At 37.7% G+C, this 15471-nt stretch overlaps 1 protein-coding gene across 2 annotated transcripts in view; it reads right to left on the bottom strand.

The window, feature by feature from the left end:
- heph (polypyrimidine tract-binding protein 1 heph) overlaps positions 1-287 on the bottom strand; it is a 1248713-nt gene extending 1248426 nt beyond the window's left edge. For both annotated transcript variants that reach the window (XM_083112799.1, XM_083112794.1), the window contains exon 1: positions 174-287. The gene's annotated coding sequence lies outside the window, so the exon portion shown is untranslated. The remainder of the gene's footprint in view (positions 1-173) is intronic.
- Positions 288-15471: the final 15184 nt, after the last annotated feature.

The following is a 15471-nucleotide window of genomic DNA, read 5'->3' as shown; positions in this document are numbered from 1 at the left end:
ATTCCGAAAGTAATGTGTACAAAAACAATCAATAATCAGCATCACAAAAGTTGCCACCCCGTCTCCCAAACCGTCGTGTCAAAACTTCAACACAAAACCCGGATGATTTACACACAGTTCACACAATGGTAGCATAAGAAATGATCATAATATCAATTAAGAATCTACATTACCCGTTCATCATATGGAGATCTTTCAACGCACGCAGCTTCGGCCCTAAATCCGTAATATCTGATTCACGTTGTCACAAGCAACACAACAAGTGGTCTTCTTACTATCCAATATGGCGACCTCCCTTACTCAAGAAAAGCGCCATCGTCATAGAACAAAATATAAAGAGAAAGATAAGCATTGACCATTCCTGTAGAGTTACATTTCCTCTAGTTTATTCTTCTATCAAAGCATACTTGTAAGTTAGGAACGAATTACCTTACGTGAACATGTACTTTATTCTAGCAGACCGAAACATCATCAGATGTTTGTATTGGCTGTCATCTGTTGTTTAACACCAAATTAGGAAAACAATAGACAGTTGCCATGCGTAATTTCACTTGCGCTTGACAAAATAAATACTATATACATTTCAGCGATCAAATTAAATAAAAGTATTTAAATATGTGACGTTTTCATTAAAAAAAACAATCAAATAGTAATTCATACTAATTTGTGAGGAAATATATGTGCGTAATCATAAAAAAAAGCAGAAAAGTAGCACAACAAATTCACGCTGGTTTATTTATCTGCGTTTATTGACGCAAGATAAAACAATTGTCACGTCTTTCTTATTTGATAGATCATACAAATGCCCGCATTCAATGGTCTCGGATGGCAAGTGCATCTGGGTATATTTATTATTGAAACGTGTTATTGAGATATAGGCTCTTTTGGCCAGGGAGGACGCCAGAAAGAGTGAATTGTCACTAGAGTGCGAAATCGTTAAGTCTCGGGGGGGGTCTCACTCTACACACACACATACAATACAATACAATACAATATATTTATTCATCGTTAGACATTGTACAATGCAATAGATGTCGTCAGTTATTGGTTACATATTTGTTATTGTATATATGTAAATATATAATTATATATAGAGAGAGGGATTACATGGAACTCCAATATGTTATAGATACTAATATGAGAGTATATGCATATATAAAGTAAGAGTACATAGACATTAGACAATTATAATATTAGTGACGATGAAATAATATAAATATGGCAGTGGCAATATACACAACAATAATTCATAAAACAGGAAATAAACAATACAATACATTCTAGAATATTAAATCATTTTTGGGATGGATTTCAAATTCTTCTAGATTGTAGAAGACCTTTTCTTTTAACCATATTATGTGATATAAATATTTGTAATGTTATTAAATATAAATGTAAATTACTAAATATTTAATTGATTGAGTTGGTGTTTTAAGTCCACTTTATGCACAATAAGGCTAATTAGGACTGGACCTACAGTTTAAAGTGGGATCCGAACCACTATGTGCCTCCACCGGGTATCGAACCCGGGACCCCTTGATTACAAGGCGAACTAAATATTTACAAACACATTATTATTATTATTATTATTATTATTATTAAATAAAGGGAATTAATATGTTACTTTTATATATTTCAGAGAAAAAAATAATTCCCTTAATAACTAGTTAGGGATGTCAATAAATTACAAAATAGTTGGATTTTTTATGTATAAGTTCTTGGATTCTATTACTTACAAGTAAATTATTTATTATATTTATATTTGTCTTACATTACTGTTTTACTTTTATCGTGCGTATATTGGTATTCGTGTAGATATGTTTGTTAATTATCTATTTTGCAGAGAGAGAGGGGAGGGGGGACCATGACAACCACACTACTATGTGTGCACTTTCGATTTATCATTTGTAAAGTATATTTGAAGTCAAAAATTATAGCTGTTGTTACAACAAATGCTCTCCTCCCTCGGAAATTTTTGGTGATTTTTGAGGACAAGATTGTCGGCGAAGGGAAATACCTCATACGTCCTGTCCCCCTCCCTCCATTATTTCGCACCCTGACTGGCACACCACCCAGTTGACCAGACCGCCCCTGCCGAATACCAGCAAGTAAGAAATTCAAATAATAATAATAATAATAATAAAAAAAAACTCCAGTGGTGTATTTAGCGGGGGCACATGCCCCTCAAAAGCGATTATGAAAAGTGTTGACATCACTCTATCCCCACGAAGATAAACATGTTCGAGCAACAGAAAACAGAATCCTGCAATGATATCCTGGTACTATTATCGTATGAGGGAAACACCTACGAATCATATATTTCGGACTTCTTTACATTGCTAACGTGTTATTTTCGAATGTGGAACATTTCCTAAAGTGAAATAATGCATATCAATGTCTATTTCTTCTATTTACGAGTACTTACTGTTACTTGTTGTTTCGAATCTGTAACACATTATGGCCGTGATAGCGTACTGGTTTAGGGGGCGTTCTGAGAGTGTTTTGTCGATTTATGCAGTGTTGCAATCTGGTTCACCGGAAAATATCTACTTTCGTGCCCGGATTTGAAATTATGCTAATACGTCGCAAACCATTGACGTTAGCCCCACAAAGCATTGACATTAGCCCCAAAAAACATTCACGTTAGCCCCAAAAAACATTTTCCGTAAGGTTAGGTTAGGTTAAGTTAGGTTAGGCAAGCACAGTTAAAAAAAAATTAAAAATACTTGACACGTCATGTTCTAGTGAAAACACGGCGAGGCTGAAACACTGGCTACGGGGTTGCATCATCTTAACACACGGAACATTGCACTCTCATGCAGAAAGCAAATGGCGGGAGCAGAAACAGCGTGTCAGACAGATTTTCGCAGAAAACAACACGCATTCACATTAAAATGGATCAAATCTACATTCAGGAACTTCCACAAAGCTAAAGAAAATGATTTCCGTAAGTACTTTCTCCTGTAAATTTGAAGGAAATTTGAAGGAATCCGTTTCCCTCATACGATAATGTTACCCCTAACCTAACAGGCCTAACCTAACCTAGTAGGCATACCTCGTCCCCGTGATGGTTTGTGGGGCTATCGTGAATTTTTGGGCTAACGTCAATGGTTTTTGGGGCTACCCGTGGATGGTTTGTGAGAAATAACGAACAACAGTAAGTACTCGTTAATGTAAGAAATATACATTATTTTCGTTAGAAATTCATTATTTCACATAAAGAAATGTTCCGCAATGCAGAATAGTACGTTAACAATGTAAAAAATTGCGAAATAAATCATTGATAGGTGTCTCCGGTATAGTAAAGTAGTACCAGGTTAGGTTCCATTAGCACTCATTTCGTTCAATTTAGCATATACGGACAATACGAGAGCGTAATGTGCTCTCATGCTGAAAGCAAATGGCGGCAGCCGCAATAGCGCGTCGGAAATAGATTTTCGTAGAAAACCACATGCATTCGCATTAAAATGGATCAAAACTACATTCCCGAACATCAACAACGGTACAGAAAATGATTTGCGTAAGTACTTTCTCTTGTAAATTTGAAGAAATCCGTCTCTGGTATAGTAAAGTGTTACCCGGAAATCATTTTCTTTAGCGTTGTGGAAGTTCCTGAATACAGATTTGATCCATTTTAATGTGAATGCGTGTTGTTTTCTGCGAAAATCTCTGTCCGACACGCTGTTTCTGCTCCCGCCATTTGCTTTCTGCATGAGAGTGCAATGTTCCGTGTGTTAAGATGATGCAAGCTCGTAGCCAGTGTTTCAGCCTCGCCGTGTTTTCACTAGAACCACGTGTCGAGTATTTTTTAATTTTTTTTTTAACTATGCTTGCTTAACCAAACTTAACCTAACCTAACCTTACGGAAAATGGTTTTTGGGGCTAACGTGAATGGTTTGTGGGGCTAACGTGAATGGTTTGTGGGCCTAACGTCAATGATTTGTGGGGCTAACGTCAATGGTTTGCGAGGCTAACGTCAATGGTTTGCAACGTATTAGCATAATTTCAAATCCGGGAACAAAAGTATGTATTTTCCGGTGAACGAGGTTGCAACACTGCATAAATCGACAAAACACTCTCAGAACGCCCCCTAAACCAGTACGCTATCACGGCCATAATGTATTACAGATTCGAAACAACAAGTAACAGTAAGTACTCGTAAATAGAAGAAATAGACATTATCTCAGTTAGAAATACATTCTTTCACCTTAAGAAATGTTCCGCATTCGAAAATAACACGTTACAATGTATTCGGTAACATTATCGTATGGGCAAAACGGATTCCTTGAAATTTCCTTCAAATTTACAGGAGAAAGTACTTACGGAAATCATTTTCTTGAGCGTTTTGGAAGTTCCTGAATGTAGATTTGATCCATTTTAATGTGAATGCGTGTTGTTTTCTGCGAAAATCTCTGTCCGACACGCTGTTTCTCCTCACGCCATTTGCTTTTTGCATGAGAGTGCAATGTTCCGTGTGTTAAGACGATGCAACCCCGTAGCCAGTGTTTCAGCCTCGCCGTGTTTTCACTAGAACCACCTGTCGAGTTCGGAACAAGCCATTTTTTCCGAATTGGTGTCACTTATCGCACAACATTGTAGCAACATTGTGTTCCGACGTCACAGGAGAGAGGTTTTTTATATTTTTTCTTTGTAATTATGCTAATGGAACCTAACCTAACAGGCCTAACCTAACCACGTAGGCATTCATCGTCTCACGTCTGACGTCTGACGTCAATATTCAAGGTTGGAAGGAAGAGAATTACGAAAGAAAGAAGGTTCCTACCCGAATGGGTGTCACTTATCGCACAACACTGTAGCAACATTGTGTTCTGACGTCACAGGAAAGTTTTTTTCATGTTGGGCAATACAAAGGTAACGCGTCTGTTAGCGAAAATATTATTTTTTCTTTGTATTTATGCTAATGGAACCTAACCTAACAGGCCTAACCTAACCACGTAGGCATTCCTCGTCTGACGTCAATATTCAAGGTTGCAAGATGGTTGTGCGTAAAGGAAGAGCATTAACAAATTTCGAAAGAAAGATGGTTCCGACCCGAATGGGTGTCACTTATCACACAACACCCTAGCAACATTGTGTTCTGACGTCACAGGAGAGACCTTTTTCATGTTAGGCAATACAAAGGTAACGCGTCTCCTAGCGAAAATATTATTTTTTCTTTGTATTTATGCTAATGGAACCTAACCTAACAGGCCTAACCTAACCACGTAGGCATTCCTCGTCTGACGTCAATGTTCAAGGTTGCAAGAGTGTTGTGCGTAAAGGAAGAGCATTAACGAATTGCGAAAGAAAGATGGTTCCGAATTGCGGAAGGAAGATGGACAATGAACGTGGTAAATCGCAAGGTTATTTCACAAGTTCTACACGTAAATGCGACGTATTAGCATAATTTCAAATAGGGGCACGAAAGTAGATATTTTCCGGTGAACGAGGTTGCACCACTGCATAAATCGACAAAACACTCTCAGAACGCCCCCTAAACCAGTATGCTATCACGGCCATAATGTGTTACAGATTCGAAACAACAAGTAACAGTAAGTACTCGTAAATAAAGAAAATAAACATTATCTTAGTTAGAAATGCATTATTTCGCCTTAAGAAATGTTCCGCAACACGTTAGCAATGTAAAGAAGTCCGAAATATATGATTCGGAGGTGTTTTGCCCATACGATAATAGTACCATACATTCTTTCACCTTAAGAAATGTTCCGCATTCGAAAATAACACGTTAGCAATGTAAAGAAGTCCGAAATATATGATTCGTAGGTGTTTCCCTCATACGATAATAGTACTTGTATATATAATGAACTCGCCTTTTCATGACATTGCTAAGCTTACCTCAATGGACGATCTAGGCTTCTTCCATATTGACGCTTCCACATATCACTACCTTTATACCTCTTCAAACTTCGTTTTCTGCAGACACCAGCCATTTCACGGTAGTCCATTTTGAAACCGTATTGGCTCGACAGTTTTGTAAAAGTGGTAAAGTCAACTATTTTCCACTGTAGACACACGCACCTAAACCACTTGCAGCCAACAAGACTTCTGGTTCAACGTCCAACAGCACAGCTTGCCACTACCTGTTGGGAAACAATTGGAACAGAATTGTAGATAAGCAAAGAAAGTGCACAACAATGAGAAACTTCGTCTTTTGTGTAACGGGCAAGTACGCAGTTATATATTTACTGCTGTGTTGGTTCTTGATATGTTAAAATTCAACTATTCTCAGGGGCGGATCCAGAAACGTTTCAATGGATGTGTCTAGGATAGTAAAAATTTTTACTGTAGAGGAGACCAGGGCAAAATGATTCCTCTAAGGTATATTAAACCATATTTCGCATAAACATTACAATACAATGAAGACAATTACACATATGTTTTCGTGCATATCTCAACTATTACTTAGAATTGGTTAGGAATTTTTAAATAGGAAATGTAACACAGAATAAATACAGATATAAGATGATGCAAACGATCATTTTGCCTCAGGTGTACTGGGCAATATGATCCCCTATTTCTTAGGTATGTTACAACAATGCAAATGCCTTGTCAAAAGAGAAGAAAACTAAAATGTTACTTTAGAAATGAAAAATAAACATCTATAGCACTTTATACATTTAATTTTCTTGGACTTGGCTTGAATTTTCATATATTACTTATAGAGAACACAAATAAATTCAATGTCATCATCCACTCCAGCACATTGTTGATGAGCCCATTGTTTACACATATGACACATAATCCAACCAGACCCTATGATTAGGGGGGCAAAAGCCTTGAAAGTTCAGATGGGAAAAGAAAACCTAATTTTATCTCACTGTTCTAGTTATATTGCATTGATGGGGTATGCGTATGTGTGTGTATATATATAACATATTATTTTAATAAATTACATAATCAATTCATCCGACCCATAACAAACCAACAGCAAAAATGATATAAATTGTCTCTGAAATGTGCGCGCTCCTTTCCTCAAAACCAAACCGTTTATAGCAGCAACTGTCTGAAGCACTTAGTTGTTCTTATTTCTCTCTGGTGATTTACAATGCATTACAGAAAAAAAAATTGCGAACGAAGCGAGCAAGAAAAATTTTCAATCCAAAATTTTCCAAATTGAAAACAGTATTGATTTAAAAGGGCGCAAAAATTTCATGCGACACCAAGGCATTCTCTTTTGCAATTTATCTCATTCAAATTCAAATTCAGGGACAAGTTCGGCCGCCCCCTAATTACGGCTATGAATTTGTCAAGACTAAGATGAGCAGATATTGCGAAATGTATTTTTATTTGTATAAAATTTGAAGTCAAGGGGGCAATTGCCCCTCTGTGCCTCCCTGCAGGTCCTCCTGGCCGTCTGGAAGAAATAATGGAAGAAGGACGTGAAAACTAATTCCATCTTGAGTATCCTTTTGTCCTGCTACTCTTAGATTCTGCTAGTCTTGCTTTCTTTTACTTCAATGTTTGCCCCACTAGAATTGATTTCCATCCAAGGTTGGGATGAGGCAATGCCCCTCTGCCCCCTTGTGGTTGCGCCAGTGCACCCGCTTCCCCCGTAGTTGCTTTGAACTTTCATCGGCTTCAAAATATTTCATTTTCTCCTATAATATCGTTTAATAACAGTGACAAGATTCCTCTACACTAAATTTCTAGGTGAAAGTATAATAATGTAGGGGCATGGAAAGTCTTAAAGGGGACATGGATGGCCACACCTCCTCAACCCTTCGAAAACGAATGTCAACCTAAAAGTATATATTTCACATTAGTATTTTACATTAATTATTATGTAATGGGGGACGACGCAAGAATGCGATAGTTTCAAATTCAAGTGGTGTTTTTTTGAGGGGGCAGCACTATTATCGGGCTAATATGCCTCATGGAAAAAAATACCTTGCTTGTTCCTTCGTGGAAATAATCTGCGAACGTCCGTGAATAGGGCGCAACGCCCCCTTGCTTCGCCCCCGTGCGCACGCCTATGATTGGAATTATCATTATCACTTTCAGAACACTTCTCATCCTTACAGGGATCATCAAGCCCCAGTTGCTGTTACCACATGAAACACAATGCCATGATAAAACTGCATCTTAAATAGACAGGACAAGGCATATGCAAGTAACCCTATTATACTACAACACCTAAATACGTACTAAACAATCACTTCTCTTACATCAAGAGGTCTTGCAATAACATGTTTGCCGCAAATTATAAACAAAAGATTGTGAGTGAAACAACTAACTCTTACCGACAGTCTTTACCTCAATAGGGATGGCCAAACGGATCCGGATCCGAGAGTTTCGTATCTCAATCCCATTATAATATTACCACACCTTAAAGGGTATTATGATCTTCGATTACAAAGAAATTTTTCGTTAGTCCTACAAGAATTTTTTTCAAGTGTTGTTCCTAAAATACTTCGCTACGCATCGGCTAACACACTCGTGCACAAATGTCAGAGGTGATTTTGTAAATGCCATTGAAACGAATATGTATTCATTCGAATGTATTGGAAATGAAAACACACATAAATGTGAGACATTCCATTCCAGGATGAAACCTTTAACACATATAACAAGATAGAAATGTTATACCAAAATTATGCAATTGTTCTACAGTTACAGTTTTACAAATTAAAATAAAACATTATAATATATGCAGTGTTAAATAATTACAAAGTGTAAGACTAACAAGGGAGGTTATCTAAGTGTCCCCCTCCGATTTCCATGAAACTTGGCAGTATAGTGTTGCCCAAAGGAAGAATTACATGTTTTTTTGTTTCAGCTAAAAAACGGTTTTAGGGGGCAAAACCCCCTCAAATGTCAAGATGAGGACAAATTGAAGTGAGGATCGGACCCCTGTGTCCCCCTCCGATTTGCATGGTACTTGGCAGGTGTGTGTATAAACGGGCCCAAATGAAGAAATGCGTGTTTTTTTTTTTGTTTCGGCTAAAAAACTGGTTTTTTTTTGTTTCGGCTAAAAAACTGTTTTAGGGGGCAAAACCCGCCTTAAATGTCAAGATGAGGACAAATTGACGTGGGGATCATCTGACCCCTGTGTCCCCCTCCCATTCTCATAAAATTTGACAGATGTATAGAGAGGCCCTATGCCCCCTGTTTCTTCCTATGCCATATTTACGTGGTTTCGGGGTCAGATCCCCACTTCAATTTCTCCTCATCTTGACATTTGAGGGAGGGGGGGCTCTATACATATGCCAAGTTTCATGGAAATCGGAGGGGGAGACTTAGACCTCCCTTGTAAGTGTATTAATTAATTACAAATCGCGCACGCGCGCACACACACTATATATATGTGTGTATGTATATTATATATATATATGTATATTAGCAGGTAACAATATGTTATAAGCACATTCTTACTTTCCAAAGAAGCGCATGTGGGATGGCAAAACGGATCCTTATCCGAAAATTCCGGATCCGGATCCGAAAGTTCTGGATCCGGATCTGAAAGTTCTGGATCCGGATTTGAAAATTCCGGATCCTCGGATCCGGATCCGAAAAATTTTAGAATCCGGATCCAACCAACCGGATCCGGATTTCGGATCCGCTAGGGTCCGGATCTGGCCATCCCTATACCTCAACTGAAGAGGTAGTACATGAATTGCTCACATCATAGTACCTCTAACCGAGCAGAAATTACAACGCGTGACGAATCACCGCAGCTAGAAATAGTACTGAGATGAGACTTTCTGCCTTTGTAGTGTTTATCGACTTTGATAAAGGTACGCTACAAGTTTATTCATGTTAAAGAGAGCAGTGGAAATAATTGATTGATTGATATGCTATATTTTACTTCGCTTGTTGTGTCACTTTTGGCTAATTTGCGAAGATGGGGATGAGTGATGAGATGAAATTGATGGATGGACACTCACAAACATCCATGCCCAGGCCAGGATTCGAACCCGGGTACAGTGTAAATGAAACGCTATTGTCTGTCGGGACTCCCCGATGGCGCAGTGGTAGCATTGTCGCCTTGTAATCAAGGGGTCCTGGGTTCGATTCCCGGTGGAGGCACATAGTGGTTTGGATCCCACTTTAAACCGTAAGTTCAGTCCCGATTAGCCTTACTGTGCATAAAGTGGACATAAAACACCAACTCAATCAATCAGTCAAACTCTAGATATATATATAATTTCTGTAATTTAAACGCTACTATTTTTAATATGAGTTCATCATATAAATCACGTTAGAAACAGAATAACGCCGGAAGGATTTCGTGAAATTATTGCACTTACAATTGTCAAACTTCGTGTCGAAGTGATTAGCATAACACAGATAGGATAAAAAGGAAATCGGTGCTGAAGTGTTTTCACCTGAAATGTATGCAACCTAGCACAGCGCTTACAAAAAATATATAGACTTCAAACCAGAACCATAGGTATGGAGATACGACTGAGACGAGAGTATAGCTCCATTCTTGAAGTAAATGATATTCTATTTGTTTCAATTTTGTCTGAAATGTTTATGCTATAAAAATATCTCAATGGTAGGAAAAACTGTCGTATTGTCATGTGCCAAAAGCTGAGAAATGTGTTATTTGGTCCCCCATGAAAAATGAATGTCCACCTAAAAAGTATATATTTCACACATAATTTCATATGTCACAGTAATTAATGTTAATTTTTTAAAGGCATCGAAAGGATATGATAAATTCAGACTGAAGCAGTTTTTCTTGAGGGGGCATCACTATTTTGGGGGGAAATATGCCTCTTTTGCAAACCCCCCCCCCATGGAAAAAATTACCTCGCTTGCCCTGCCGTGGAAAAAAACCTGCGGACGTCCTTGGGGACGACCCCGTATTGCTACGACTCTGTTGAAAACATACACGCACGCACACACACACACAGAAAGAGAGAGGGGGAGAGAGACGCCAGGGATCCCCCCACCCAAGAGTCTCTTGCGAAAGAGGTAAAGTTTCATCACTGCCAGGGATGATCGTATACCCCCCCCCTTCCCACATACATAACAATATAATAGTCAAATTTAATAAAATTCAAATATTTTAACTTTTAAAAGCAAACTTATTCGTGACACAAGTAACGTTTCGTGCTATCTAATGTAATTCGTGAAATCGATAGCAACACGACTTTATTCTCAAGAAATGCTAAAAAAAGGCAGTCACTCTTGCATTAATAAATTTAATGTAAACGTTCATTGAATGGGAAAACTGCACCGTTATTTCAAGTATTCTCAAATTAAATTATTGCACAAAAAGACAGCAGATGATTTGTTTATGAAAATATTTAAATTTTCTGCAGTCGTGAAAGTTACTAATAACTAATAAACGGGTTTAAGAGGTAATCACAATTTGTGAAAAAATGAAAACTTAACACGGCCATTCATGGAAAGGTGTATGCTCAGAAGATATGACAAAAAGGAATGTGGAGTTTTTATATTTTAATGTTGAGTTATTGTTAATAATAATAATAACAATAATACGTAATAATGTGTATTTACACGTATCTCCTCCCCAGAAAGAGAGTGTAAAGGTATGGTAACACCCAGCTGACATCCAACAGAAAGTCACATCTCCCTATAACCGCATATACGTATTGTAATATCAATCACACATAAAATATACTTCCCATTTCAAAAGCTACTATCCAGCCTAGGCATGCACACAAAAATCTCGACCACACTGCTCTCTTTCATTGTTTCGATTCGAGGAACTATGTTGGTAATTATTTTCCTTTCTTCTTTGCTTAAATGAAATGTGCATGTTTCGTGAACGATTGGTGCACACTGTTGTCAAATTTTGTTGGTACAAAAAGGATCTAGGATCTGGCAGCACTGATAAACTTCGTAGCTGTTGAGGATACGTTGCTGAACTTCCACAAAACCGATTACGTCAATAAAGTCCTCACGCACACCGTCTTAAATTCTAAGCTCCTTTATTGAAAACAACGAGCTACAGGGATTACAGCTAATGAGATGATAAGCGGATTTCTATGTCATGCATGTTGCGCAAAATTGAGGAAATCTGATACCTCGCTGCGATAGAATTATTGTTTTTTAACTTCACATTTCCGAAGTTATTACTGCAATATTAGTTTATTTTTCAAACAAAAATGCAACGATGGTGGAGAATCTCGTGATGGAATTTGATCACCGGACCAAGTTTTATGCATTGATCTAGATGTGTGGAACAATCACTTTTAGGGCAACATTACACTACATCACTTGTTCTACAATGCATTATCTTGTGTAGGAAGGTAGGGGAGCAATGACATAACCTGAGTTAATCTCCAAACTTCCAGTTTACCTTCTTACAGTAGCTATAATTAGATACTTTACTTCGAAAAGCTGGGATGATGGATATCGTATTTCATTTGAGTGAAATCGGTCAATAAGTTTCAAGATGGTGAACGATACTTTAATTTCCCTATGTTATGAACGTTTCAAATTCTGCCAGCTGAGGCATGAGTTTTTGCCCCAAGCTACAGAATCATACACAATGGCAAAATTAAGGGATGAAAACTTTTAGAAAACAAACATGTGGAATGAATAAGATAAAAAGGGTATGATAAATGTGTGATTGATTGATTTGGTTTATTTTACTTCGCACTTCTTCCACTATTGGCTAATCGCGAAGTTAAGGATGAGTGATGATATGATGAAATTGATGAAGGGACACAAGTAGTATAAAATACAATATTATAAACTCAAGAAAGTATGAACCCCCCTCAAGCAGATTTGGCTATACTTAAAACAAGCTCAACATGCCCATATGAGCTTTTTGCTCAAGTGTGGAACCTTGTCTAATCCAAGATTTTTGTAAAAATGCCCTCGGGAATTTCCTGAGAAAGTATGACCCCCCTCAGATTGATTTGCCTACACTTATAAAAGGCACTTCTGTGAGATTGTTGTCCATAAATTTGTTAAAAATATGCCCCTCTTGTGCCCACACCTAAAACTACGCAAACGTATTAACACACACACACACACACCCACACCCACCCACACCCACCCACACATATTTACTTCCGGTCCACTTCCGGTCCACTTCCGGTCTACTTCCGGTCCACTTCCGGTCTACTTCCGGTCCACTTCCGGTCCACTTCCGGTCCACTTCCGGTCCACTTCCGGTTTAAGTTCAATTGGACACCAGGCTCATCTTGCATATCTATTATTAAAACAATGTATTGTGCAGAGCTCTTCTAGAATTGCTCTGTGACTCTTTCATTTCTTACATCATAAACATATGATTTTTCACCTATGAGAATAACACTACATATGGTGTCATCAGGTAAAGCCTCATGGAATTCACAGATAATTTTAATGTTTGTCCTGTCATTCACCACAACCTGTTTCCTTTTTGAAGTGTTGATGACAAACATGGGTCTCTGTGTTTTGAATTCATCTGGTGTGTAATACATGTCAGTATTGCCAGTAGTGACCCTTTTGTTTGCTGTAAATGCCTCATATAATTTGAGGAAATCATCCTTGGACATGTCTAAATTGTAATTTTCTCTAGGAAAAACCTCATTTCTGCCATTTTTAAGATATATGTTCTTGATGTTGCAGTTATCAAATTTACTTGAATTTTTTTCCTGATTATTGTGTCTTCCAGTCTGAAACAATACTACCACAAAATCCGGCATGTCATATTGTATGCTGGAGAATGAGTTTGTAGCATCAAATTCATAATAAGACCCAGATGCAGGCTTCTGTACACATTGATATGTGTAAAATTGCAGAGGAATCTGTGGATTTTTTATTATATCAGCTTTGTATTTAAGAGCATAACTGGCCTCATATTCAACAACTGGGATTCTTAACTCCATAGTCTGAATAATGCATTTGCCTGCATCAGGTAGGGTATTGGGCAGAGCTTCCCCTGTAGGGTTTAATGTGCTGTACCTCATCAAAGCATTGTTATCATTTGCAGCTCTTCTAAATGTAATTCTTAACCCGCCCTTCCACATAATATCTTTGTAATCTGAGAAGAATCCTGGCAACAGGCGCATGGGGAACAGCACAGTGTGGTTCTTGGTTAATATTTTATCACCAGCCTCAAATCCACCGATTCTGTAGTAAGAAGCCTCGGTTTTGGATAATTTTAGTGTGGCCAAAGCTGTGGAGGTAATGCCGGGATAATCCACTCTGTTTATAACAACACCATGCTTTCTGATCTCAATTTCAGAGAACAGATGCGGCACAAAATTATCTACCAATCTTATATTTGAATTTGCCGGATAATCTGTTCCATCGAGCTTTACAACATCAAATTTGATGTATAGATCTGCTCTGTGGGGGTGTATAAAGCCATCCCCTACATCAAGATCAACCTCAATTTCTGTGTTGGGTTGATTTAAATTTGCAAATGTCCTCCTGTTTGGGGGGAATGATTGTAGCTCATAACTCTCAATATTTTCCATTGTATGTATTTTTATTTAAATGTTAATCTCTATGATAGCAGTTGTTGTGGCTCCAGCAAAATCAACTAATTCTTCTTTTTCATTAGTGACCATCAATTCAATATAATCTATTCTATTATGACACACAGGAAAATATAATGTTGGGGATGGATTGTAGATGATTGGCTCCATAAATTCAGAATTAGGTTTGAATGTTGCAATGATGCCAGTTTGTTTGTGAGTGCCTATGCCATTTGATTTGGTGATCATACCCTCAGCCACATTACAGTGAATATTCAGAGTCTCTATGGCTAAGAATTTTGGTATATTAAAAGCAGTGTGTTTGATGGCCGGTTCAAGTTTTGTGTTGTTCTCAAAGCCTAACAGCTCTCCTATAGTACCCAGATCTACCGTTTCTGTAGCAGACACAATCTCTACTCTGTGAGTGACAGAATTTTGACTTAACACTACACCTCTGGGTAATTGAGCATTTAGAGTGGACAGATTATATTGCCCTGGAGTGATGACAATTTTTTGATCCCCTACTGCAATTGTATTGTTGTGGTGTGTAATATTAGGGATCAAGTACATGCCGTAAAATGCTCTGAGAGCTATTGTTTTGGGATACACTATATCATCATGCAATTTGAGTTTCAATATTGAATTTTGGCTGGTGAGATGGAATACCCCCATGATGTTTCAGATACCACAAGGCTTTTTGAAAATCTTCAATTGATGGTTTATTTATTTGAGACATATATCTGAGAACAGATAAACACAAATGTCCGCAATTAACATCTTTGAAGTTTTGAACACGGGCATTATTGTAATAAAGATTAGCTGATTTTAGATATTTTACCAAATTTTCAGGTGGAACACCTCCAAATGAATCAAACACAAATGCCTCATTGTTTAAATATTTAAGATAACAAATCCAGTGAGTGCCCTGATTTTTGTACTCATCCAAATTAACAATGCCACACTCTTTGTTGAGTGGTTGTTCTGGTAAAGAATCAGACATGTACACACCTCTAAAATTTTTGATGCCCAGTGGCTTGATTAAAGCTTCAATATCTTGGTT

Source organism: Lepisma saccharinum, chromosome 26 (assembly GCF_977018435.1).
Source record: "Lepisma saccharinum chromosome 26, izLepSacc3.1, whole genome shotgun sequence".
Classification (NCBI taxonomy): Eukaryota; Metazoa; Arthropoda; class Insecta; order Zygentoma; family Lepismatidae; genus Lepisma; species Lepisma saccharinum.
This window is presented reverse-complemented; position numbering and strand designations above follow the sequence as displayed.